The sequence below is a fragment of the Nuphar pumila genome, chromosome 9, assembly GCF_984573655.1.
Source record: "Nuphar pumila chromosome 9, dmNupPumi1.hap1.1, whole genome shotgun sequence".
NCBI lineage: Eukaryota > Viridiplantae > Streptophyta > Magnoliopsida > Nymphaeales > Nymphaeaceae > Nuphar > Nuphar pumila.
Genome location: NC_143257.1, coordinates 6,474,471 through 6,501,599, shown reverse-complemented (window position 1 = coordinate 6,501,599; position 27,129 = coordinate 6,474,471). Strand labels below are relative to the sequence as shown.

The 27,129-nt window shown below is 36.8% G+C and overlaps 1 long non-coding RNA gene across 1 annotated transcript; it reads right to left on the bottom strand.

Moving 5' to 3' along the window:
- Window positions 1-227: 227 nt before the first annotated feature.
- Window positions 228-26,894, bottom strand: LOC149828322 (uncharacterized). Its single transcript, XR_016434017.1, has 2 exons — window positions 26,818-26,894; window positions 228-573 (listed from the first exon to the last, which is right to left on the bottom strand). It is a non-coding gene; the product is annotated as an uncharacterized LOC149828322 (long non-coding RNA).
- Window positions 26,895-27,129: the final 235 nt, after the last annotated feature.

Below are 27,129 nucleotides of genomic sequence, written 5' to 3'. Positions count from 1 at the left end.
GAGGAAGATGCCAACTTATGTGAACAATGTTGATGACTAATGCAAGACAATAACAAAGAAAATAAACAATGGTAGCCTCGTCCCTTAGATTCCCAAGTAATCTACAATAGGGGGATATGTCCCAAGCCAGACAAACCTCCAAGGAGCCGTATTTATCCCCGTGTCCCTTAAAAAATTACTGGATCAACTGCCAGCTTTGACCAACTCGGTTGGGTTCCTGTGAGATAGAATCAATAATTGCCTCGTCTGTCTGCTTATAAAATTTAAGTACAGGAATTACAGTGCTCCAAAACATCTCAAAACACTGGTTCTTCCCTCAGGCCAAAACCAAATGGCATTTGTGTTCCTTCTGTTGGTTCTACACGTATATCATAGAAAGCACAAAAGTGCTTTGAAGAAGATTCCACCGTTTGTCTTTTTGTCTCATTCATCTGGTTACCAGGATGAACACTAAATGAATACAAGTCCAAAAACCAAGAAGTCAGGATTTACATTTGCAGAAGCCAATTCCATCAAGAACTTTTCTCTAAACCTTGATGTCCATATGATGAACTATTCAGTACAGGAGTGAACCTACTAAAAACAAAAGCATCGTAACAAATAAGAGTTATGTGAAAAAAAATGATAAAGATTCAATTACAGGAAAACAACACTATGACATCATTTTTCTAAAAAAAAAGAAAAAAAAAACTTGGATGGCATCATCCAGGAAAGTTAAGCAGATTTTCATAATGAAAGCACAACAGTTGTATCATCTTTAACTTAAATAATGGGAACTTGAATCAGCATACAAATTTCCAACAGAGGTATCACCCTGAGCATGGGGAAATGCTATAATGATGGTAGTCGGCTTGGCATCAATTTATATCAGGGTGCACGGTTGTCCATGTCTTGAGGAGACACCATAAATATTGTCCGGTTAGGATATGCATATCAGATGGATATTTCAACTTCGGTCAGTAAGTTCCCAGCTATGTCACATGGGTGCGGGTGTGGGTGCCAGTACGACACGGGTGTGGTGCAATTTCAAAAATTTTGGACACGGGGACTCAGCTATATATATATGTATATATATTTTTAAAAATATATATATATATAACAATAATAAGACTCGGTCAAAGTTGTGCCTAAATATATATATATATATATATATAACAATAATAAGACTCGGTTATATATATATATATCAATTTTTTTAGTTTTTTGTCCTAAAAAATAGACAAAAATAGACTCGGTCAAAGTTGACCGAATCCAAAAATGTGAACAAACTCGGCCCTGGTGTGTTGACCGAGTCCGACACTTGGTTGACCGTATACGCCCCCTGTCCGTGTCCGCACCCGTGTTGGGGCGTGTCGACGCGGGTGTGTCGACCCCCTAGCCGAGTCCGTGTGACATAGGTTCTCAGTCATCCTCTTCTAGAGGTTTGACAACCTTTGAGAATTCTTGCTTCTGAGCCGTTCTTTTTCCTTTGTAAAATAATATGTTTGATTATAAAAGGAATGTAAAGATTAGATTGAATGTAAATGGTAAACGATGTGAACAAGTCACAGTTTCTGTTTCACTCATGAAAAAATATTTATGCAGAAGAAAACAAAGTGAATTATTATATATTGTGAGAATGACCTTACCTGTTGAGGATGCAGTATTAATGACTGCCACGAGGAGTACTTGGAATGATAGAGGCCCTTTATCTTTTGTACATCACCATCCAATGATAGGGTGCTTGTTAAATTATGTATCTTATATATATATATATATATATATATATATATATATATATATATATATATATATATATATATATATATATATAATGACAGATAGATAGATCATGACAGATATCCATATATATTACATATATATGCCTATGTGTCTATCTACATATATATAAACATATATATTTCTTTTGTAATACCTACTAGGGGTAAAACAATCTTTTTAGTCATTCATGCACCTATGTAATTTTCTCCTTTTTTTACTTTTTCTTTTCTTCGTTTTTCTTTTCTTATTTCTTTTTCTCTTTCTTATTGGAAGGGCCCACCTTAAGGGACGTTGGAAGGGCTCCAACGTCCCTTTGGGAGCCCTTCCAAAGGCCTCCTTTTGCCTATAAATAAAGAGGGGTTTTTCCTTTGTAATTCAAGCTTCTTGGAAGTTATTCATGAGTGAATATATTTTTTTCTCTCACTTTTTGTGGTTTGTTGTGTTATTGCCCATTAGTGGCTACTTGTTTATGTGTGTGTGCATTTGCTTGGCTCGTGGAGATATCACATCCCTCTCTTAGCACTTCAATTCATGGTATCATGAGCAAGGTTGTGAAAGCTTCATTGGATTCTCTTGTTGACAAGTAATATCTCTCATCACTCTTGCTTTCAACATTTCTACTTCAAGAATGGCCGACAAGGATTCAAAAATTGATCTCCCATTCAAATTGAATGGGGCCAACTATCGTATGTGGACGGTCGCCATGAAAAATAACCTCAAAGGTAAAAAACTTTGGGGTTATGTGTGTGGAACCATTCCGGCACAACAATTGAAACTCACTAAGTTTGAAGGCAACGAGGAGAAAGCCTTAAATGAAGAAGAAAAAGAGAAGTTATTCTTAATTTCTCCTCAAAAATGAAAGATCGGGAGAGTGAGCATGCTAAAATATTAGCATGGTTCATGAATAATGTCGAGCTAAAAATTTGTGTCAATCTTGCCAAATTCAAGAAAGCCAATGAAGCTTGGTTTTTCATGAAAGGGATGTACACACAACGTGATCTTGCTAGACACTTTTTCTTGCAAGAAAAAATTAAAGAAACAAAGCAAGGTGATAAGAGTATTAGGGACTATTATATTGCTTTATCCTCTTTATGGGATGAACTCGTCTTTCTGGAACCTCAATGGGAAGGAAGTGCTAGTGCCATGAGGCAAGAGCAAATGGATAAGAAAGATTTTTTCAATTTATTCATAGGCTTCGTCTCGAATTTGAGCAACTAAGAAGATACCTCCTACATAGGGCTTCCTCTCCTCTTAGTGATATTTTAGCCGACTTATGTCAATAAGAGACTCGTTTGACCTTAAAAAGGATGTTGATGAGGTTCATGCCATGTCTAGACTCTGTAACAATGTAAGACCATATAAACCTCTTCATTTTTGGAAAAATAATGGTGGAGGAAGAAAAATTATTTGTTATCATTGTAATGAACTGGAACATATTCGACCGGATTGCCACAAGCTCAAAAAGAAAGTGGCTTCCGTTGGAGAGACTTCTCCAATCTCAAATGAATATTCAAAGAAAGATAGAGACATTAAGGATTCAATTGCACATCTTAACGAAACTCTCCAACAATTCATAAGGATGAACTCTACATCTTCCACTTCCGGTGCCGCCATCTCCTCTATTCCAGGTATGACTTCTTGGATTCTTGACTCGGGTGCCTCTTTCCATATGACTCCAAATGCATCACTTTTATCAAAACCAAGTCTTAATTCTTTTAAATCATATGTTTCCACGGCCGACTGAACATCTTTAGATGTTGAAGGAATTGAAAACCTTGAAAACCCTTATGGTCAAAATTAAAAAAATGTTCCAAAAATACGAATTATTCCAAAACTTAATTTAAACTTTTTTTCAGTCTCTCAAATCACCGATTTTGAATATAGTGTTTTTTTTCACCAACTCATTGCTATGTGCAGGAACTCCGGTCGAGGAAGCGGATTGGGTAAGGCCATAGAAAAGGAGACGTATATTATACGTATTTTTTGTCATTGTCATCCAAATCTTTTTGTAATCATATTTAATCTAAAGATATTGAGACTTGGCACAAGAGGCTAGGACATCCTAGTATCTCCAAGTTGTATCTTCTTTTTTGAAAAAAAATTGTAATACAAATACATTTACTTGCAAAGATTGTATACTTGAAAAAATTCATTCGCTTCTGTATTTGCATAGTAGTTTTGTGTCAAAAAAACCTTTTAAACTTGTGCATTCCGATGTATTGGGACCGGCACTCGTTATGTCTAAAGGAGGCTATTATTAGTATGTTGTCTTTATTGATGACTTTACTAGATACACATAGGTGTATATTACTAAAAATAAATCTGATGTTTTCTCTAATTTTAAAGAATTCCATACTCTTATTCAAAACGAATTTCAAAATAAGATAGTTATATTTAGATCTGATTTTGGAGAAGAATACATGTCAAAAGATTTTCAAAATTACCTATAGCTAAATGAAATTTTGCACCAAAGATCTTATCCAAAAACTCCGCAACAAAATGGTCTTACGAAAAGGAAACATAGACATTTAATTGAGACTACAAGAACTCTTCTTGTGTCTAAAAAAGTTCCCAAAAATTTTTGGGCCGAAGTTATTCTCACCGCAACATATCTTATAAATTGTATGCCCTCTTCTTTAAAAAATGTTTCCCCTTTTAAAAAATTGTTTAAAATTACTCCAGATTTTAATAGACTAAGGATCCTTGGATGTAAATGCTTCGTTCTTGTTCAAGGACAAGACAAATTATCACCAAAAGATCTTGAATGTGTCTTCGTTGGCTATGGTGCAAATAAAAAAGGTTATAGATGCTATAACATTCAAAATAATAAACTTTATGTTTCCCGAAATGTAACCTTTCTCGGGGAATAAAATGATTTTGGCATTCAAACATCTAAAGAAGACATTGATTACTCATTTTTATTTGACTTAGGACCTAGAACTAAGTTCCAAAGTGAAACTATTTGTGATAATTCTTGTGATGGTACTTTACATCACAATAACAATGTGCCACAACATATTAATGACTCTCAAAATGAGAATCCTAATGATATTAATGTGTATACCCGACGTTTAGGAAATGAACATCAAACTGCGTTTGAAAGATATTCCTAAGACTTCTCTCTAGAAGAACATGTTAAAGATAACCAACTTAGGAGATCCTCTCGTAATAGTAGACCACCACAAAAAATTTTGTCCTATGAATCATTTTCTCCTAAATATAGAACATGTCTTATGATGATACATTTGTATCATGAACCCTCCATATTTAAAGAAGCTAAGAACCATCTACATTGGATTGAAGCTATGAAAGTTGAGTTAGAAGCACTTAATAAAGTCAAAACTTGGAGCATTATAAGTCAACCCTTAGGAAAAAAGGTTATTGGGTGTAAATGAGTATATAAAGTTAAAACCAAATGTGATGGAACTCACATAAGATATAAAGCTCAATTGGTTGCTAAAGGCTACGCCAAAGAATATGATATTGATTATGAAGAAACTTTTACTCTAGTAGCTAGGATGACTAGCGTACAAACTTTTATTGCCTTAGCATCTATCAAACAATGGCATATCTTTCAACTTGATGTTAAAAATGCCTTCTTAAACAAAAATCTATGTGAAGAGATTGCTATGGATCATCTGTCAGGTCTTGAAATTGAAAAAATAAATGTTCTTAAATTAAACAAAGCTCTTTATGGTCTTAAATAAGCACCAAAAGCCTGGTATGATTTATTTAGCAAAGTAGTTCTCGATAATGACTTTTCTTCTTGTCATATTGATACTACTTTGTTTGTTAAGACTTCAGGGGAACATATAACAATCTTGTTACTATATGTGGATGATATGATCATCATTAGTAATGAATAGAAGGGTATTGAGCTTATTAAAAATATTCTAAAAGAAATTTTTGATATGTCTGACCTTGGTTTTCTAAGGTATTTTTTAGGGATGGAAGTCGCATACCCTCCAACGGGGTATGTCCTCTCTCGGATGAAGCTTGCATCAGACATCATTAATCGATCTGAGCTACCAGATGACAAGAAAGTGAAAACTCCAGAAATAATCAATGCTAAGATGAGAGTCAATGATGGCACACCTTTAACAAATCCCACTCCTTATCGTCAGTTAATTGGGTCTCTAACATACTTATCTATCACCAGGCCCGATATTTCTCATGTTATTCATAGTGCAAGCCAATTCCAGACTGCCCCTACTACTATCCACATGGCCGCAGTCATGAGGATTATCCGATACTTAAAGAGAACTATAACAGAAGGATTATTCTTACCCTCCTCCTCATCTCTTAATTTACTTGCTTATACTGACTTTGATTGGGGGGTAACCCCGATGATCGTATTTTCACAACAGGTTATTGTGTGTTTCTTGAAGAGTCACTTATCTCTTGGAGGTGTAAGAAGCAATAAAAATTATCGCTTTCTTCTACAGAGGCTAAATATCGAGTGATGGCTACAACCACTACTAAAATTATCTAGTTAAGAAGCTTGCTTAAAGATATGGGCGTTTCATTCTCCACTCATTCGAAGTTGTATTGCGACAACAAGAGTGTTATCTACATTGCCAGCAATCACACCTTCCACGAACGAACAAAGCACATTAAGATGGACTGTCATTATGTTTGTAATGAGTTTCTACGGGGTACCATTCAACTTCCATATGTTTCTATCGAGTACCAGCTAACGGACTTCACCAAAGCTCTGCCATCGTCTCGATTTTACTTTCTTCTTAGCAAACTCTCGCTGATCTCACCATGTGTTTGAGGGGGGTGTTAAATTATATATCTTATATATATACATATATATATATATTACATCTCTCTCTCTCTCTCTCTCTCTCTCTCTCTCTCTCTCTCTCTATATATATATATATATATATATATATATATATATATATATATATATATTCTTTTGTAATACCCACTAGGGGTAAAACAGTCTTTTTAGTCATTCACGCACCTATGTAATTTTCTCCTTTTTTTACTTTTTCTTTTCTTCCTTTTTTCTTTTCTTATTTCTTTTTCTCTTTCTTATTGGAAGGGCCCACCTTAAGGGACGTTGGAGCATCCAACGGTCATATTTATGACCGTTGGAAGGGCTCCAACGTCCCTTTGAGAGCCCTTCTAAAGGCCTCCTTTTGTCTATAAATAAAGGGGTTTTTCCCCTTTGTAATTCAAGCTTCTTGGAAGCTATTCATGAGTGAATATATTTTTTTTCACTTTTGTGTGTATACCACTTTTTGTAGTTTGTTGTATTATTGCCCATTAGTGGCTACTTGTCTACGTGTGTGTGCATTTGCTTGGCTCATGGAGATATCACATCCCTCTCTTAGCACTTCATTTCAGTGCTTAGTCCACACTTCCACAGGATAAGCAATCTTCTTCCAGTTTTACCACAGCCTTTTCTGACAAGTGGACATCATTTCCTTCATGCTGTAACTTCCCGGACCAAGCATCAGAAGAGCACCTACAAGTGATTTCAGAAAACTTTCTGTTATACTTGCCTTTCAAATAGTCAATTGCAGTGACTTCCAGACTGTCAAGCTAAGTAGTTTAACCAGAAGCAAACACCTTGGGCATCAGTTTTCCCTCAGTTTCTTTGTTGCTTATGCTCTTTTTCCTTGCTGGTTGTGCTAGAGTTGATGGATGAAGCTGAGGCCTTCCCTTTCCAAAGCAAAATCAGTCAGTCAATTTAATAGGTCTATGACTTGTCTAAACAGCTTCCATAAAGTCTCAAAAGCATAATCTCATAAAGGACGAAGACTTGATTGAAAACCGAAAGATAATTTTTGCTGAATTAACTTAAATGATGAATGACGAAGATCAGTTTAAAAGGATTGGGCCCACAAATATCAGGCAAGATCCATCAGCCAGCTGTCCATTTTTAGAGGCTTTATTGACACAACATTTGAAAGAATGCCATTCATGAAATTTGCTTAACATATAGGTTGAGAGAAATTTTTAAAAAATAAAAAACTACAGTAATTTACATCACAGATTTGCCATTTTACACGTGCAAATAGAATATTTGCACAATCGGACAGATACGGTTGTAAATTTTAATATGGGATAAGACCTCAAACAAACATATTGAAAAATTCCATGTCATCTTACATCCTATTACAAAATTATGAGGGGAAGCCTTGTAAGGACCAGCACTTCGTGAGAAATCTGGCACAATCATAAAAATTAGGGTTTTAACTTTTAAGGATGAATCTTCTCCATAATCAGTACAGAATGCATGAAAACCACACAATATCACCATATTTTCATACATAATCTTACAAAATAATTCATTCTATTACCTATAGTATGTCCCTAAAGCTATAATTTTGAATGACCACATACATATTGATGAAGAGCTGACAGCAACATTAGCTGAATATTGGCTGGTCCCATGAGCATTATAGGAAAATAATATTAAATTTAATATTTTAATAGGACCAAGTAACACTTCAGTAAGATTTGAAATAAAAGATTTCAAGATGCTTAAATACCTTCTCTAAGAATATGTTCTTAAGAGACTCATACATGCATACATGATAGCATTCCTGATCAAACTTGCACTTAATGCTATTCAGATCAAGAAGCGCATTATCATTACGTCACCATACATGTAATTGAATATATTATAGATTTAGATATTCTAAGTTTAAATAAGTACTTTTGTTCTTTCTAGAAGCCATCTCAAAAGCTTGAATATGAAAACTTGGACAAAGCAAAAAGGGGAAGCTAATAGCAAATTTCAATTCAGAAGATACAAATGGGAGTTGAGAAACTCCCTTCCTGCCAGCCTATCACATGGATACTCATTTTCATTTTCTAACTCCCACATACAGTATTTGTAATATATCAGTGAAACACAGCCATTTTTACTTCTTACCAGCAGACAAAAAAAGGTCACCAAAAAAGCACTAGACAATAAAAGACCAACGAGAAGTAGTATCTGGCAAATGCTTTATTCTCCCTCAACTCCAGTGAACATCTCTCACCTTGAGAATATTCTGATCCTCTTCTTTTAGGAAGTTTAATATAACTGTATAAGCAACATAGTTCTGTTTCCCACAAATACCATGCTATTGCTAGAAGAAAAACAGTACGTGCCAAGCTCAGGAAACCATGGAATTTGAAAATTCTGCCCTATTTATTCAATCACAAAAGTTGGGAGTCTTTCAAAGACTCTCCTTGAATGTGTCACAGCAGCTCCATCGTGATCTCTATAAATAATCACATGGTACTTCTTTTTCCCCTAGCAGAGGCTGAGACAAGGTGTTACCCACTCGCTTCTTTTCATATAGTAAGCAATTATGTGAGTATAATGTCATGAGTGCCATATCACTTGATGGCCTTCACATGACTGGTTCAGATACAATAATCACCTTCAAGTGGCTGATGATTATAGTTAAGGAAGCAATTCATCAGGCTTGACAAACATCCCAATCCAATAAAAGTCCCCTAGCTAACATCCAGAACATCTTTGAGTACTGCACAAGTTCACTTCCTTTAGGGTATGTTTGACATCAGTTTGTTTTCATTACAATATTTTTACCTCTCTTGTTTTCTCCACTCTTCTCTCTTATTTGAGTGATTTTTCTTTGGATAAAAGATTTTGCTTATCAGTTTTACAACCATATGTGTGCTGAGTTATGTGCACCCGTTGTAGCTTATAGTAGTGTTTAGAGTTTTACAACCATTTGTGAAGTGAGGTGTGTGCACACCTTGTCGTTGTAGCTAGTATTTTTTCAGTTTAAATAGTCGGTATTGCTGGTGCATGGTCACTGGTTTGGTTATTGCTGACATTTGTATTTGATCTCTTGTCCGCACTGATACACTTGAATTTTGAGGATGTTGAGTTGGAGGTCAAAGAGGTGATTGCTTGTGGTGAGCAAACTATTCTTGAGATTTACAAATATCATTTCTCTTGTCATAATTTGTTATATGTGGGATTATTAAAAATCTCTCCATGTATTTTTTAATCTTTTATGTTGTCCATTTGCCCTTGTATGGAAAATGGTTATTCATTAAAAAAAAATCATGCATTATTATGTGCATTAAATGTGCTTTAATTTGGTTATCATGCATTTTTTGTATAAATTTAATTAGTTCTTTTGTTGTGAGCCCTTTTGTGCTCTTGCATTTAATATGCATGTTGTCGTGTTTTGCTTAGTGTAATTAATGATTCGTACATTTATTTGAAATGTTTACCTAAGCTTTTAAAACATTATTTATGCATAATTGTTTATATCAATCTTGATATTTTATGTCTAATATGTACTTGTCTTTGGACTTTAGTGGTCAAAATTCTACTATGATCTGTATTTATGTTTTCTTGAAAAATATGCTGATTTTTTTGTTATGATTGTCTAAGCGAGATTTCTTAAAAAAAAAATTTGAAGTATATTTGTTGTCTATCTTAATGACTATTGTACCTTGCTTGAATTGGTGCTAATTTTTCTAAAATTTTAAAATTATTGATTAAAACTATTTTTTGATAAACTAGAGTATGAATTAGGCATTTCCACTTTTTTTTTCAAATTTGACCGTGCAGATGTGTTCAGCATATTCCCTTCACATCCATACACTCAGATTTAAGAAAAAGCAGAAAACCCATGAAAAAATTGGTTCACATTCTAGTTCTCATATATATAGGGTAAATATTGGCTACTAATGAAGGTATAGAACTAATGAGTAGAAATTATGACAAGTAATTAGGTTTTTAAAGGGGTCCAAAAATTAACGGCCCACAATGTGCCAAAATTTCATTACTCAAAAGATCATATTTTTACATTGGAAAAGCACGATCCAAGGCTCCTTAGCAAACAAACCATGGTGAATACATCTATGTGGTTAGATTGAGTTGATACAACTTGCACCTATGATTTCTAGTTCATTAGTTTCGTACCTTCATTAGTAACCAATATTTACCCATATATATATATATAAATTTTATTTTATTTTATATATATGGTACTTTTATGTTTTGTTGGCATACTTAACCATCCTCCCTCTTTATAGATATGATCTATAAGCATTATTTAGTAGAAAACAAGTTTTGAATCATGTGATTATAACATAATATATGTTTTTAAGACCTTTAAAAATCAATTGCTTGCAATGTCTCAAAATTTAATGACTTAAAATATCTTATTTTTATGTCCAAAAAACATGATCTAAAGCATGATTTGTATCAAGTAAACTATGTTGAGTACATCCATAAGGTTTAATTGAGAAGATACAACCTACAACCATAATATCTAGTATGTGGGGGTAGGTACTCCCGAGGCACCGTAGCATTACTCTATATCTATATATTATTATACATATAATATCTATCTACTTTAATTTATGATGTTTTTGTTTAAAATATATTTTTTGAAACTACATGACTATTCTTACCTTTTGTTGTGTTAAAACTCTTTTCGTTTTCTTTTAAAAATATTTAGTTAGGATATTTCCATTGTGTAGTTGGAACCTTTGGTTTGTTCTCTCCGCAAGTTATTAAAGATGATATGGATTGAGAAAGTAATTTTTGTTTATACATCATATCATGAAAATGGAGATGGCTGATGAGGGCATTTGGTGAAGATTACCAATGAAGACATTCGAAGAATTGTATTTACAAATTGTTGGTTATCACACTGGAAGTTTGAGGGGGAGTGTTAAAATACATAGATATGTTGTATATGTATATGTATATATATATATATGCATATGCACATATATATCATGATTATTGATTTGTAATAGGTTATGCCCTTTAGGGGTATTCTGGTCATCTTGTACACCTATAATAGGTCTTGCCTATTAGGGGCAGATTTGACTTTTCTGTTATTTTTCTTTATTTTGTCTTTTTATTATTATCTAGGAGATTTTTGGTCTTTTAGACCATAGAGTCATTGGGGCTCCCCAATGGCTATATTTATAGCCGTTGGGAGCTCCCAACGACTATAATGGGGCTCCCTTGGCCCTCCTATGTTGTATATAAAAGAGACCACATGTCCCTATTTTCTTTAATGCTTTTATAAGCATTCTAACTCAATAAAGATCTATTATTTGTTTATGTTTTGTGTTCTTTTGTATATGCCCATTGGTGGCTCTTGTGATCTTATGTATTTACCATTGATTGACTTGTATATTGTCCATTTGTGGACTTGTGTTTGTGCACTCTCTTTTGATCTTTGTATGCCCTTGGTGGCTCGTTTGTATTTCTTTTACTTTCATTACATTCTTGTGTTCTCTTTGGCCCTTGGTGGCTATTGTGCTTGTGTCCGTATTTGCCCTTAGTGGGTTGTGTGAGTTTTTTTTCTTACTTCATTACATGGTATTAGAGCCTTTGATTCTTGAAATTCTTATAATTCAAAGTTTTTGTGTGGACATGAGTTCGTGGATCGTGAGCTCGTGGTGTACAAAGAGCATTGTTATCCACCATCCATTATCTCCTTCTCTCTTCATTTTTATCTCCTTTTCATCACCACAGAGGATCACAACGATTTTGCTACCACCATTCCCACGAAGCTCAATGACAACAACTACATGATGTGAGCTACTATCTTGAAGCACCACATTTGGGGCAAAGGACTATGGGGATTAGTCAATGGCACCGAGAAAGAACCAAAACTAGTCCTCACCAAGATTGGCTAAGGAAAGGAGGTTGCATTTCAAGGAGATGACATGAATAAGGCTGTTTTCGACTACAAGTGAAAAGAATGGAAGATGGATTACTCCAAAATCATGTCATGACTCATAAATAGTGTGGATATCAACCAGTGCACATGTTTGACAAAACTTATGTGCAACCTTCAAAACAAAGTCAGAACTATGACCTAAGGAGATATGAGCATACGCGAATACTACAATGCTCTATCTCCCCTTTGGGATGAGCTAACCCTACTTGAACCCGTGGCATTGTCCAATGGACATTGATCTCCGTGACAAGAAAGTGAAGGTGAAGCACTTATACCAATTCATCAATGGACTTGGGCCCAAGTTTGAAGGCACAAAGTTTGTTCTTCTCTATAGAGATGGTGTTCCCCCTATTGTGGAGACACTAGAAGAGTTAACTATGGAGGAAAATAGACTAAAGAAACATGCTACCAAAGATGAAGACACCATGTTAGCCATGTCTAAGCCCAGAGCCAACACATGTACCTACAAACCTCCTCATTTTGGGAGGTCCTCCAATGAGCATGAGAGATCAAGAAGAAGATTGTTTGTTACTTTTGCAATGAACCGAGTCACATCAAACCCTTTTGTCGAAAATAAGAAGAGATGAAAAGAAAGAAGAAAAAAGAGTAACATCCATGGGACCTTCACTTAAAAAATGTGGTGTTGATTAAGGCTCCAAGAGCATGGGGTCAATGTCACTTTTTCAACTAATTGAATCTCTACAACCACTCCTCAAGAATCAATCATCTTTACTATCCGGTGCCATCGCGTTAGCATGCATTAATCCCGGTAAATCTTCTTGGATTCTTGATTCTGGATTCTGGATTTTGGTGCATCATTTCATATGACTTTGTTAACAAAAATTTTGCAGTAAAAGAAAGATGGCTCACCTGGATTTCGCAAAACCTTTTTTCAAATTCTTTTAAAAGATGTGAGACACCTGTTTCAAGCCCCAGCCATCCTCCAAGAAAAGGTAAAGCAGAAGCAGGTTTTTCGATCTCCGAAGCGCGAAGCTCACACCCGAGATAGTCTGGATTTCAACCCCATGCGAAACAAGATATGCAATAGAAATCAAACATATATAAGTATTTATGCAGTAAACAAGATCAAATAACATAAAGAACACTGAAACAGAAGAACAAACTATCAAATCGATCTAGAAAAATCACTTTTTTCGGACTCTAGGGTCCGTTTATCTTTTATGCTCCTTCAGTCTAATAGCAGCTCTGCGTAGGTACGATGGTTGTTGTAATGGCTTCAGCAGCACATCCGCGTAGGTATGGCAGTTTAGGGATCGAGCCAAGAGAGGGACAGAGTGAGGCAAAGCTAGGCATTCTCTTTAAGACCAACACTCAAACATGGGATTTTCTCGATCCTCCTATCTCTAGGGGTCAGCCCCTATTTATAAGAATCATAGATATGATATGACTTAAGGTTTTTTGGATTCAAATTCAACCCAAATGGATCCATGCTTATCTCAATGAGGGATAAAGCTCATCTGTGGAGAGTCCTGCTTAGAAACTCGCAGGAAGAGGATGAAGTTAACTGGGATACGCCTCTTTTGAGGCTTATCCCTATCTTCGATCGGATGGACGACAAAGTTGTTTGTCATTCCACGAACGAACGACACACTGCAATGTCGTCCTCAATGCAGAATGCCAAACTAGTTTGTCATTCATCCGATCGAAGATAGGGATAAGCCTCAAAAGAGGTATCCCATTCAAACTCAACCTATTCCTGCGAGATTCCAAGTAGGACTCTCCAGGGATGAGCCTTATTCTCCATTGGAATAAGCATGAATCCATTTGGGTTGGATTTGAACCCAGAAAACCTTTGAGTCATATCCCATTCATGATTCTTATAAATATGGGTTGACCCCTAAAGTCAGGAGGATCGGGAAAATCTCATGTCTGAGCGTTGGCCCTAAAGAGAATGCCTACTCTATCCTTGCCCTCACTCTGTCCCTCTCTCGGCTCGATCCCTAAACTACCATACCTACGTGGAGGTGTTGCTGAGGACATTTTGTCATCCCAAGGAAAATTCATTTTTCTTTAAGTCTTCACTTTAAAACCTGAGAGCACTATTTGGGCCTTCGGAAAAATTAGGTGTCTACATTCTCTTAATGAGTTTATGTTATTTGAATGCCATATTAATCCAAATGATTCTTATATGTCCACTCTCGTCGAAACTTCTTTAAAAATCAAGAGTTTGGGTATTTTAAATGATTCTTTTAAAAATAGCCAAAAAATTTATGTACCAAATGTTAGAGTAGTGTCCAATTTAAATTTCAACATCTTTTCTGTTTTCCAAATCTTCGACCATAGATGTAAGATCACATACATATTCACCCAGTGGTTACTTGCTGCAAGATCTTCAGGGAGGCCAAGTGAGATAGGCCTAATTTGGGTATAAATCTAATTTTTGGAAAAAGAACCCTTGTTTTTCAAAATTTTCTATTCCTTTTACTTCAAAAGATGTTCCATCTGCGGTTGAAACAAAAGATGGAGAAGGATTTTTTTAGTATTCGGAAAAAAAACTAAAACTTGGGGTCATGTGAAAAGAAGCACCCGAATCTAAAAGCCAAGAGGTCTTACCGGGAGGAGAAGAGGTTGACATGACGGCTCTGAAAATAACCCATTTTAGAAAAGGTTGAAGTGCATCCACGATTTGTTGCAATGAAAGAGCTCCATTTGAAGATGACGAGCACTCTTCCTTTTAAGGTTGGGATGTAGTAGCCATGGCAAGTAACTTTTTCCACTTTGGGCAAATAGGTTTGATATGCCTCGGTTCCTTACAAAAATAGCATAAAAGCTTGCTATAATCCTTCTTCCCTCCTTGACCACTTGAGTTTTGATTCTTGAAGTGAAGAGAGTTGTAAGTCCTTAAGTTGCTCTCCGGTCTTGAGACGGCATTAACTCCTTCATTTTCTTCATTATAGGAAGGTGTAGCTAGAACACTTAGGTTGTTCTTGCTTATACCAATAAGAGTCTCTTCCCTACTTAGTTTAGTAATTACATCTTCAAGAGAGGAGGAAGTGAAGGCGGATAAAAGAGAAGATCGGATGTGTTCGAATTCGGGCCTAAGCCCATTCAAAAAATTAAAAAATCTATCTTCTTCCAATTGTTTATGAAGAAACTCTATGGCTTCTCCACTCCACTTGGGTTCGAGCATAGCAAGCTCATCCCAAATAGTCTTGAGTTCGGCAAAATACTCCCTTATAGTCATCTCTCCTTGATGAAGAGTTAGAGCTTTCTTTTGGAGGTAATATTTATGAGACAAGTCCCTAGAGGTGTACATCTTCTCAAGATACTCCCACGCTTGAGAAGCCTTCTTAAACTTGATAATATTGGCGTTAATTCTTGTTTCTACGGATGAGAAAGTCCATGAGAGGATTTTAAAATTCCTCGTCTCCCATTCTTCATACTTTTTGGTGTAGTCTTCAAGAGCCTTGGCTCTTTCTTCACCTTCAAGGATTTTTATTTCTCCTTTCTCCATCAAGGTTATCTTTGGCTCCGGTTCGAGAATCGAGCCTTGAACATAACCCCAAAGTCAATTTCCTTTAATATGAGCATCTATGTTTCCGGCCCAGACGTGATAGTTGGACCCATTGAGTTTAAAGCCGAGAGAAAAATGAGTCTTTCACCCATTAGAGAGGAGAGATGATGAAAAAGAATACGTACCACAAAGGATTTTTAGACCTTTCTTGATAGAAGAGTCTTCTAAAATATTGGATGAACAAGCGAATCCACTTCAATCACCAAAAAAATCGAGAGCATGCTTTTTGAGGCACCCAAAAAAGTGAGAATTCACACGATCTTTTTTTTCTCTAGCCTTCCTCTAATATCATGTGAAGAATCCTTGCAAACAATCAAGTTTTCAAATAACTTGATACTTCAACTACTCAATACACAAAATAAATGTATAGTGTTTATAAGCTTTACACCACAAAAGAAGTGCAATAAATGCATCGTGTTTGTAAGCTTTACACCAAAGAAAGTGCAATAAATGCACAGTGTTTATAAGCTTAAGAAGACAACTCCTTACTGTAATACATACATACAATGGGCTCACATAACGCTTATTTATAAGCATACTTAAGAGACGATGGGTTATTCCCAACGGCTCTTATTAGAGACGTTGGGAATCAGCCCAACGTCTATCTTTTTAAAACTGTGTACACAGTCAGTGGCTGACTGTTGTACACGGCACACAGTCAGCCACTGACGATGTGCAAAAACATTATATAAAAAAAACAAAAATAGGAAATGGAAAAAATTACAAAAATAAAAAAAAATAAAAAGGAGGAATTACAATCATATTCAAAAACATGAATATGCGTAAAATGTAGAAATGACTAAAATACCCCTACAGCCAATAAAAGAAAGAAATATATATTTTATATATACAAGTAGATGGATACATGTACATATATATGAAATATATATATGTATCTTCTTTTATATATATAAAATATATATAGAAAATACTGAAAAGAAGACATTATTATCTTCATTGTATGACTGACCCGATCCATTTGTATAATGGATCAGGTCCAGATCCAGTTCATGTATTGTAAATTATTATTTTGTAAAAGGGTATTTTCGTACCATAATGTTTACACTTTATGTTAAATAGAATGAGAGGGCAGTCACGATTGACTGAACCCTCCTTTCAGCTGGAAATCTCTCTCTCCCTCTCTTCTCTTCTCTCATCGTAGATTAGGGTTTCATTCTTTCATGGTATCAGAGCAGGGCGTGGATCTGCGTGAATCTGCGTGAAGAAAGCAAGGCGTGGATCTGCGTGAATCTGCGTGAAGAAAGCACAGCGTGTGCATCAGCGTGGATCTGCATCAACGTGGATCTGCATCAGCCATCTGCGTGAATCTGGGTGTGAATACTCAGCGTAAATACCCAGTGAAGAATGTCTGGTCGTGAATCAGCGTGATTTCAGCCTGCGTGAAGAAAGAAAGCCCAGCCTGCGTGAAGAAAGTCCATCTGCGTGAATCTGCGTCTGCGTGAAGAAAACCCAGCCTGAGTTTGCGTGAGCAAATCCCAGCGTGAATCCACCAGCGTCAGCAGAGTGAACTCATCACCCGTGAATCCCAGCGTGAATCTGTGTGCCGTGATGTGAATCTGTGTGGTATTGTGGCCCTCAAATACCTAGCGTGAATCTGTGTGAAGAAAATCTTTGTGAAGAAAATCTGTGATTTCTTTCAGCCGTGTGTTACAGGCATCAATCTGTGTTTTCTTTTCAGCCGTGATTGCTTCTTTGTGAAATCAGGTTCATCAGGTTTAATCCCTGTTGTTTTCCTGCTGTTTTTCCTATATTTAATCTCTTGATTTGTGGTTTAATCCCTGCTAACCATTGTTAATCTCTTGATCTGTGATTTCCTTTTCCTTTCTGTTGTTTTTCCTGCTAATCACTGCTAATCATTGTTAGCCAGCTGTCATATCTTATCTGTCTTTTTCTGTTAGCCGAGTTCTTTGTTCTTCATACCTAAGTGTCAGTTCAAGCATATTCATCAAATGGAATTTACTCACGGGCAATCATGCCTGTCCTCAAGTTTTCTTGGTCAACTAGTCTCTGAGAAATTGAATAACTGTAATTTCTTGACATGGAAAAGACAGATTATTCCGTTTATAAAAAGTCAGGACCTTTCTGGCCATCTGGATGGATCGGTCCCACCGCCTCCAGAATTTCTCTCGCAAGAAAAAGTGGACGATAAAGGCGAACAATCTGTTGTTCTTCACAGGAATCCAGAATATGTTGCTTGGATGAAGAGAGATCAATCGCTAGTGGCATATATCACTTCAACTCTTTCACAGGAGGTCCTTATTGCTCTTCCTGATGATTGTTCGGCAAAGGAACTGTGGGATATGTTAGTTCAAACATATTCACAAATTTCTGAGGCAAGAATTATGTTTCTTAAGCGAGAATTTCAAATGCTGAAGAAAGATTCCATGTCTATTATGGAATACCTGAATAAAATGAAAGGCATCACAGATCAGTTGGCGGTTATTGGGTGTCTTGTCAGTGAAAAAGATAAAGTACAACAAACCTTGAGTGGATTGGGGCCAGATTATCATGTTATGACGACAACCTTACTATGCTTACCAGAACTTCCAAAGTTTGAAGATCTTCGTGCAAAACTGTTGCAATATGAGATGAATCTGAAAGGTTCCTCTGAAGCCTTTCATGGGAATTCCGGAACACAAGATGTGCTGGCTATGGGAATGAGTTATGGTCGAGGTAGAGGAAGTTCTTTTCGAGGAAAAGGAGGACAAGGGAGAAATAACTATGGAGGTCGTGGCATACTTCCAACACCCAATGTTCAGGGACAAAGACCCATTCCCACCTGTTTCCTATGCAACAAGAAAGGGCACATTAAAGCGAACTGTTGGTTTAATCCTCAAAACAAAGGGAAAGCTCCACAAGCAGAGGCTAGAAAGGATGGAGAAGTAAAAGAGTTGTTGTTGGCAGCCTTGGCAGGATTGAATATGAAACAAAATGACAAAGGAACTTGGTATGTCGACTCTGGAGCAGCTACTCATGTTACAGGTGATGTAGGTAAACTCTTGACTCTTACACCTTATGTTGGAAAGAATAGCATTGTCACAGGAGATGGATCACATCATGCCATCTCACATACTGGAAATGCCATTATACACATGTCAAAGTCCTCTCTTAAACTTCCAAGTGTCATCCATGCTCCTAATATTCAAAAGAACATTGTTTCTGTCTCAAAGCTTGTTGATGATGCAAATGCTTCAGTTGAATTTACTCCCTCTTCTGTTTATGTCAAGGATCTTCGCACGAGGAGGACATTCGCTGAAGGAAAACGATGGGGCAACATGTACATCTTCCAAGAAGATCCTTCCTTCATTCATCCCAACTATTCATCCTTGAAGCCTCACCAAGTCTTTGATTCTGATTTTTTATTTAATGTTTCTGAAAGTAATAAGCCAAGACTTTGGCATAGTCGTCTTGGCCATTGTGGTCGCCATTTTATTGAAAAACTTGTCATGAATAATCTTATTCCTAAGTCCAGTCTGAGTTCAGAAGTTGTTGATACAAAATGTTCTAGCTGTTATCTATGTAAGAGTCATGTCTTACCTTTTGCTTCCATTAATAAAAGAGCTTCAAGGCCATTTGAGGTCATTTGTTCAGATGTCTGGGGGCCTGCTCCAATTACTTCTTTTTCTGGCAGTAAATACTATCTTATTTTCGTTGATAGTTATTCACGTTATACTTGGATATTCTTTATGAAGCACAAATCAGAAGTTTTTGGATTGTTCCAGAAATTCCACTCTTTCGTTCAAAATCATTTCTCTACCAACATTCTTGATTTCCAGTGTGATGGAGGAGGTGAATTCTCCTCGAGTGACTTTGTTAATTTTCTTCAACATAATGGGATAAAGAGAAGAGTGTTTTGCCCTCATAGACCTCAACAAAATGGGATTGCTGAGAGGAAGCATCGACATATTGTTGAGACTGCAATGAGCATGATGCACGGGAGCAATCTCCCTACATCATTATGGACTGAGGCCTTCCACTCCACAGTTCATGTGATAAATCGCTTGCCCATGAATATCTTAGAAAATAAGTCACAATACTTCTCTCTTTTTGGCATACAACCTGATTATCATGAATTACGTGTGTTTGGGTTTGTTTGTTATGTGCACATTGATAGCTCACTCAGGCACAAGTTCCAAGATAAAGCTTTGAAATGCAGGTTTATAGGATATGCCGAAGATTACAAAGGGTACAGATGTTATGATCCCCCGAGTAAGCGTGTCAAAATATCAAGGAATGTTATTTTCGATGAAATGAACTTTGCTGATCAGGATAATAATTCAACTATGGTGGATACTGATAACTCAAGCTCCAGCATTGAGGTATACTACCCATGGTTAAATTCAGAACTCTTCTCCGATGGTACAGTAGAATGTCCAGAAAATTGCAGTCAGAATGAGCCACATGAGGATTCAGCCAATGAGACTCAAACGGAGGAAACTGTCACATATGACTTGGAGCCAACAAGGTATAAGGGAATTGTGTACACTCGGCGAGAGAAAGAGCCCTCATTCACTTCTTGTTCGAACACGGATATCAGAAGATCTTCACGGATTCGACATCCACTTGACAGGTGGGTAAGTTATAAAAAATTTTCAATGGATTTTCAGTTATTCTTGACATCCATAAGTAAAGAGGATGAGCCTCTTATGTTCTATCAAGCTGCGAGCTCTAGAAGATGGGTAGAAGCAATGAATGAAGAAATGGAGGCCTTACATGAATATGGCACATGGGAGATTGTGCCTAGACCACTGAACAGAAATGTAGTTGGATCAAAATGGGTGTACAAGATAAAATATAAACCAGATGGGAGCATCGAAAGGTACAAGGCTCGACTGGTAGCCAAGGGATTCACACAAGAGGAAGGCCAAGACTTTGATGAAACTTTTAGTCCTGTTGTCAAGATGGGGACTATTCGTATTGTGTTGAGTCTAGCCATTAAACATGGATGGACATTGAGTCAGCTGGATGTGAAAAATGCTTTTCTGCACGGGGATTTAAAAGAAGAGGTCTACATGGAACAACCCACTGGATATGCAGAACGAGACGCCAAAAAATATGTATGCAAATTAAATAGAGCACTCTATGGTTTGAAACAAGCTTCTCGTTCCTGGTTCGACAGTTTTTCTCTAGAAATACAACGGCATGGCTTTTCTAGGTCTCTTCTGGATCACTCATTATTCATTCACAATGAACAAGGAGTTACTACTCTTCTGTTGATATATGTAGATGATATCATCATCACAGGGAATCGTAAAAGCCACATTGAGCAGGTGAAGAAGTTATTAAATCAGAGATTTAAGATGAAAGATTTGGGAGAGCTGCGATATTTTCTTGGGGTAGAAGTTGATAACAAGAATGATACACTTACCCTTACTCAACACAAATATACGCTGGACATTCTCGGCAGAGCAGGCATGACAGATTGTAAGCCGTTAACAACTCCAAGTGTCATTCATCAGAAATTGAGTTCGCAAGGAGATATATATGGAGATCCCACTAAGTATCGCAGTTTAGTTGGCATGTTGCAATACCTGACTTTTACTAGACCTGACATAGTATATTCGGTTAATCAGGTATCCCAGTTTATGCATGAACCTCGTGTGTCACATATGGAGGCAGTCAAACGTATACTTCGCTACCTAAAGGGTACAGTGGGTGATGGGCTGGTATACAAAGGCAAGGAAGAATTAGATCCAGGTGGGGGCCATGAGATTATTACTTATGCTGATGCTGATTGGGCGGGGGATCCAGACGAACGACGATCAGTATCTTGTTATTGCAGCTTCATTGGGCCAAACTTGGTATACTGGAGCAGTAGAAAACAAAAGGCGGTTGCTAGATCGAGCACTGAGGCCGAATACAGATCAATGGCCACTGCCACGGCCGAGGGTACATGGATAAGACATCTTCTAACTGAAATGGGAGAGCCGATTGTTCGATCACTGTTGCTATGTGACAATCAAAGTGCCATCAACATGTCATTCAATCCCATTCACCATAGTCGAGCAAAGCATATTGAAATAGATCAACATTTTATCAGGAAAAAGGTTGAAGACAAAGAGATTGAGCCCATGTATGTGTCAACAAAAGAACAAGTTGCTGATATCCTCACTAAAGGGTTAACAAAGGATAGATTTTGGTTTTTGAAGAACAAGTTGTTCATGGTCCAACACCATGCACAACTTGAGGGAGGCTGAAAAGAAGACATTATTATCTTCATTGTATGTCTGACCCGATCCATTTGTATAATGGATCAGGTCCAGATCCAGTTCATGTATTGTAAATTATTATTTTGTAAAAGGGTATTTTCGTACCCTAATGTTTACACTTTATGTTAAATAGAATGAGAGGGCAGTCACGATTGACAGAACCCTCCTTTCAGCTGGAAATCTCTCTCTCCCTCTCTTCTCTTCTCTCATCGTAGATTAGGGTTTCATTCTTTCAAATACATTGTCTTATAAATTACAATCTAACAACATAGTCTTGAGGGTTCTGTTGTTTGGAATTCAGATTGTCAAAAGGACTGTCAATGCATCCACCTGAGACAAAAGCGTATGTCACATAAATACAAAAACAGAAAATGCATTAGAGCTATTTTCAAAAAAAATCATTGGGAATAGTATGGAAGCACATATGGGCAGGGGTGTCAACAGGTCGGGTTTACCAGACCAGACCCGGACCAAACCCTATAGGGTCCGGGTATGATGATAAATAATAAGACCCGATTAAGACCCAGGTCTGAATCCGAAGGTCTAATTAATACATGGATCTGAGTATAGTTTGTGAAATTTTATACCAAACTTGGGCTCGACCCGAGTCCCAATTAAGACCTGCAATTTTTCAATGTAAAAATGATAATCAGTTATGGTTCAGGTCTGGTTCATGTAGTTCTTATCGGATCCAGGTATGGATTCTCTTATAGTGTACCCGATTAGACCCGGGTGCGAACCCGATACCATACTCAAAAATCGGGCCCAAGTCTGATTATACCTGGGTCCGAACCAAACCCGACCCGTTGACACCCCTACATATGTGGTGTCTATAAAATGTACATCAAAAGGATTTGGAGCATGAAACAAAGAAAAAAATACCACTTCATCAAAATACATAACAATGTTAAAGTTGCTCAGTTTGATGGAGGTACAAAACACTTTGAAGTCATAATCTGTCATTTCTATAGATGGGGTGGACGAACCTAAGTTTCTGCATCGTTTTCCTTTATCATCCTGTGGATAAAAGCGATTCCTATCTATGATGATAGCATGTTGAAGCCTTTGCTTCTTGGGATGGATGAAAATGGTTATTAGCAATTTTGAAGTGAAATATTGATGTATCTGAAAACCTAAGTTTCGGAATAGCTGGTATGTTAAGACATTGTAATGTATCCCTTTATTATACTGTTCGGGTTTGGATCAGATGTAGATCCAGGATCCAAATATGTTGTGTAATACTGTTTTATTATTAAGGGTTGTTTAGTCTTTTGTAGCCCTAATTAGGTTGTAACATAAATACTCTCTGAATACGTGTTTAAGTGATTTTTACTGCTGCAGTTTTTGCCTCTAGCCAATCTCTCTCTGTGTTTCTTCCTCTCTCGTTTTCACACAGCGTCGAATCACTGCAGATCTGATATTGTTCAATGTTCTAACATGGTATCAGAGCGTGCAACGTGACTGGGCGTGATCAGAAGTGCTCGCTGGGGCTGTTCATTCTCAGATGTGCTCGCTGGGGTTGTTCACTCTCCTTTCAAACTGTGACGTGATTCTAACTGGTTGGGTCGTTAATATTAATGTTATGAATTGGTTGGGTCATTAATATTAGTGTCGTGAATCTGATTTCTGTGTCGTATTTCCCTGTGTCGTTGCATTTCCCTGTGTCGTTATATTTCCATGTGTCGTGAATCTGATTTCTGGTTAATATCTGTGCCGTAAATCTGATTGTTTTATGTCATAATTTCTGTGTCGAGAATCTGACTTTCTAATTAATATTTGTGTCGTAAATCTGATTCCTTATGTCATCAAATGATTTTCACATTGAACCTGGACTGTCTGAGCTGAAACTGAATTTTGGGTGTCCAAGATCTTTTCTTCGCAAACTATTCTTTATTGTCAGTGCTTTTTGTGGAGTGATACTTTGTTTATTTTATTCTTGTGTCGATTTCTACATTTTGGGTTAATATTCTCCCTTTTGCTGAACGCTTCTGCCCATCATATTTTTCTTTTGTTGTTTACCTCTATTTTTTTCTCATGGATAGTAATGCTTCACAATCCATGTTGTCTTCTAGTTTCTTGACCCAACTTGTTTCAGAAAAGTTGAACAACAATAATTTTCTAACTTGGAAAAGGCAAATTATTTCTTTCATTAGGAGTCATGATCTTTCTGGTCACCTTGATGGTTCAGTTAAAATGCCGGCTGACTTTATTATGCAGGCGCAGAGAGATGACAAAGGGGCAGTGAATGTGGTTTATATCAAGAACCCTGAATATGTGTCATGGATAAAAAGGGATCAAGTTGTTGTAGCCTATCTAACGTTTACTCTCTCACAAGAGGTTCTCGTTGGAATCACAAATGACTGCACAGCTAAAGAACTATAGGACAGTTTAGCCAAGACATACTCTCAAATCTCAGAATATAGAGTTATGTACCTAAGGAAAGAATTTCAAAGTCTCAAGAAGAGATCTTCAACCATTATGGAATATTTGAACAAGGTAAAAGAGATCACTGATCAGCTAGCTTTGGTTGAGAAGGTTGTTTCTGATCGTAACAAAGTTCAACAGACTCTAGCTGGCTTAGGGCAAGAATATCACGTTATCTCCACTACATTGCAATGCCTTCATATTCTCCCGTCGTTCGAAGATCTCAAGCCACGACTACTGCAGTATGAAATGAATCTCAAGAATGTTGCAAGAGACTCTGAATTGTTACAAGATTCTCACAAGGTGTTATTTATGGGGGCAAATAGAGGAAGAGGAAGAGGAGGCTACCGAGAAGGTCGTGGCCGTGGAAGAGCTGGCAACCAGGAAGGCAAAGGTATTTTATCTTCTCCTAATACTCCAAATTCAAGCAGTGTTAACATTGGGGGCAAACGAGCTCTAGTTTGCTTTATATGCAAAAAGCATGGGCATGTGAAAGCTAATTGCTATAACAAAGATGATCTGTCCTATAATACCGAAGAGAGCTTTACATATCATAAAGGGCATATGATTAGACAAAATGTGAATCAACCACATACTGGAGGAGAGAAAAACTTGGGTGATTTGAATGCATTAATTGTTGCAATAAACTCCTTAAATCTGAAGCAAAATGATCAAGAAGTTTGGTATGTTGATTTTTGAACAGCTAGTCACATCAGATAAACTTTCCAAACCAATTACATATTATGGGAAGGGCAATGTTGTCGCAGGAGACGGTGCCAAACACCCCATCACATATGTTGAAAATGTTTTTATCTCCTTCTCTGAGTCTAAATCTATCGAACTTCTTAATGTTCTTTGTGCACCTAATATTAAGAAAAACCTTATTTTTGTTTCAAACTTGTTGATGATACTAATTCATGCGTTGTTTTCACTCATTCTTCTATGTTTGCGAAAGATCTTCGCATGAAAATAACGTACGTTGAAGGAGAGCGACGTGAGAACATGTACGTCTTCAAGAAAAACCCACTACAGTTTCTGAGAAGTCTTTTGCTTATACCGTCAGTCTTGTCAATAATGTCAATCTTTGGCACAGTAGGTTGGGTCATTGTAGCCACAAATTTATTGAACACCTTGTCTCTTGCAAGTTGATTTCAGAGACAAGTTTTAGTCATGACTTAAATAAGGCATTGTATTCCAGTTGTCAAGTATGCAAAAGTCATGTAATTCATTTTCGTTTCATGCATAAAAAAGCTTTGAAACCTTTTGAAATTGTGCATTCTGATGTTTGGGGACCTACTCCAGAAAAATCATTTTTTGAAAGTAGATATTATGTTATATTTGTCGATGATTATACTTGTTATCTGTGGATATTTTTCATGAAACAAAAGTCTGAAGTTTTTGATATTTTTCGCAAGTTTCATGCCTATGTCAAGCATCAGTTTTCCTCGAATATTCTCAATTTCCAAAGTGATGGGGGTGAAGAGTATGTTTCAAATGATTTCGTTGAATTTCTGCAACTAAATGAAATTGTTCAAAGGGTGGCTTGTCCTCGCACCCCTTAACAAAATGGGCTTACACCCCTTAACAAAATGGGCTTACAGAGCGAAAACATCGTCATGTTGTCGAAAGTGCCCTCACTATGATACATGCTAGTGGTCTACCAATGAGACTGTGGACAAAAGTTTTTCATTCTGCAGTTTATGTGATAAATCGCCTCCATGAAAGTGTTAAACAGAAAATCCTTGTATTTCATGCTTTATGGCAAACATTCTGATTATACACATTTGAAGTTCTTTGGTTGCATTTGTTATGTTCATACTGATAAAACTCAACGAAATAAATTTAGGAATAAAGCCAGTGTTTGCAGATTTGTTGGATATGCGAATGATTATAAAGGGTATCAATGTTATGAGATTGTCACTAAAACCATTTGTATCTCATGAAATGTCATATTTGATGAGAATTGTTTTCATCATGATGATAGCGCAAATATACTTCAAGGCAGGCAATCAAAGATTGAATACTATCAACCTTGGCTCAGTGCAGAGTTATTCCCACATGCAGAAAAGGAAGATTCAGTTTCTGGTGAACTAGATGAGACAGAAACGGATGACAAAGACAAGACAAATAAGCAAGTACACAACAAATTCACAAGGGGACAGGTCTATACCAGAGGTACGAGATCTTGCTTTATGTCCCAAGTACCAAGACAGGAAAGACCCGTGGGTACACATGAGAACTCCATGACTTTGAGAAGGTCAGCACGAATACATCATCTTGTAGAGAAGTGGGTTAGTCGTGAAAATTTTAATACGAATCATCAAGCATTTCTTGCAGCCATAAAATCTCAAGAAGAACCCAATCATTTTTATCAGGCATATCAACATAAAATATGGGTTGATGCAATGAATGAAGAAATGAAAGCTTTGCATAAATGTCAAACATGAGAAATAGTTAGAAGACCTTTGAATAAGAATGTGAT